The sequence below is a fragment of the Morone saxatilis genome, unplaced genomic scaffold (assembly GCF_004916995.1).
Source record: "Morone saxatilis isolate NCDOM2014 unplaced genomic scaffold, NCSU_SB_2.0 Contig2, whole genome shotgun sequence".
In the NCBI taxonomy this organism is placed as follows: Eukaryota; Metazoa; Chordata; class Actinopteri; family Moronidae; genus Morone; species Morone saxatilis.
The window spans coordinates 4,303,469-4,305,769 of record NW_023339762.1 but is presented as its reverse complement, the minus strand read 5'-3'; positions in this window follow the sequence as shown (position 1 = coordinate 4,305,769).

Below are 2,301 nucleotides of genomic sequence, written 5' to 3'. Positions count from 1 at the left end.
GAAAATGTCCTTAAAATAAATTTGCTGCTGCTGAAGAATTAGGGTTATGTTGTGTTTAGGGTTAAGGTTGTGCTAAATGAGGGTATTGGCACCTCTTTGATTTTTATTCTTTACGTATTTTTACGACAAAAAGAAACACCACTCTGTAAGACCATGACTGCCAGTGGACTGTGTTTTTGGAGCTCAGCGTGACCAAAACGTCGTCACAGACACTGTCACTTTGAATTTCAGGAATCTGAATCTTTGATAAGGGATTTGAAAGGTCTTGAATTCAATAAAATGCTATCAAACCCCAGCCGTAAACATATTTATCCTCTCCAGTAGAGAAAGAGCAAACCAAGAGTCTTGCGGAGGAGGGAGAAACTGCAAGTCGCAACATCTTTGTTGTGACATGAAGCAGAGGGTTTATGTAAAATGTCTTCAGGAGCATTAAGGCTAACAACTGCACGATAGAAAGGCTACCAATCGTCTCTGGCATTTGTTTGCAATAATAACACCAAATATACTGGACCATTAATGTGACAATGATGTATTGGTGTTTAAGAATGTTTCCCTTTCTCAGTCATTTCTGTCCAATTTAACCTATTTGTCAGAGCACCAAGTTTTTGCTGGAGGCAAAGAGATGTACTGTCCCAAACGCAGTGCTGGAAAATAATTCCCTGCTCTGCTCTGGTCAATAACGTTGCATTACCCCGCAGCGTTATTGAAAACCACCACCAAATCGCATTTGTCCACCTGCCTTACATGAAACATATCTTCTCATAAAAGAGATTTTGTGAGTTTTTTTCCGTGTTTTAGAGTACCTCTGCGCAAAGCAGACATTAAAATCTAATCTGAAGCAGTTATTTTCCCATAAAACAAAGCTATCGGAGAGGTTATGATGACTGAACCCGCTATAGGCCTGTATTTATACAAGCACATCCAATCTGATTTTCCTATGTAGCCTCAAGTTTATGGTTTACTCAGATTTAGCCTCAAGTGACAGCATCTTATCTGAGCTCTGCGGAGATTGCTTTCAAATTGCTGCACCTTGGTGAATCAGCCACTGAGGCCTCTAATTGCTAATTCTGTCAGTTTAATTAAAGTTCAAAACTACAGCAGCTTCTTTAAACCATCCAAGCATATCTCTGGGCTATGTCCCTTATGTAAAGAAAAAGCTGTGGGCTGATTGGAGGTTTTTATTTTTTCATTTTGTAAGAGTCATCTCTTTATTTCTGCTCAGTTCCTTTAGCCTTGCACTCAGATTGTGTATTCTCAGTGTATTCTGCCAATCGACTCCAGTAGCTACTGGGTTCATTCTCATCATCCCAGTCATCTAAATCCGGGGTCAAGATGTAAAATTGGTCAAAGCTTGATTTCTCTCAGAGCTTCTGTGTGACAAAAATAACAATATATTTAAATAAATGGAATATAATAAATTAATTCTACTTTTGACATTGTCACAAACCAAATCGGATACGTCTCCAGATCCACTTGCCATACCTCTGTTTAAATACAAATACATTTTTATTTATTTCCACCTCTCATAAAGTGTGCGTATTGTTGCAGCCTTTAAGCATTTTGTTTTGTGCTTTTTCACATTCTAGAACAACTCTTTAAAGTCGGCCAGGCTTTGATTTATTTTATGTGAAGAAAGAAAAGTAAAACTACAACCTAAAGCCCCCTGGGTAAAACACTCGCTGCTAGACAGGTGGATTCAATCTTTAACTAGGCAGAATGGTGTTTGTTTTCCAGGTGTACTCATCTCTCTCTCTCTCAGTGTGTCTCTAATCTGATAGTATTTCTGATCCTGGGCCAGACAGAAACAACTGTTACCCACAGCCACTTAGAATAACAAGCAGCTTCAGCGGGCCTGCAGGGCCAAACTACGACTCCTGGAGCATGAAATACACTTGGCATGCAAGAGGGTTGTGATTCTGACTGGAGAACATATTGGTCCCATACTGTAAGGCTACAGTGCAGGATGCCAAGGAGGAGCCCCGGAGGATTTCATTCCTGGTAAAGCACCAAATAAAAACAACTCAAGTGCACTTCACTTTAACTAGCTCACAACTCATGTTGCTGCAGTAGCTGCAGAGGAAGCTGTTATGCTTTTTCGGGAAATAAGAAACATTTTACTCATTGTCATTTTCAGAATAAAAGAATAAAAATTGTATGTTCTATGTTTTCTCTATCTATATTTTTGTCTCTCTGTAAATATATTTCTTCAAAAAATATATACTTTTCTTAAAGGTCCAGTATGTAACATTTGGGAGGATCTATTGGCAGAACTGGAAAATAATATTCATAGGTATGCTTTCA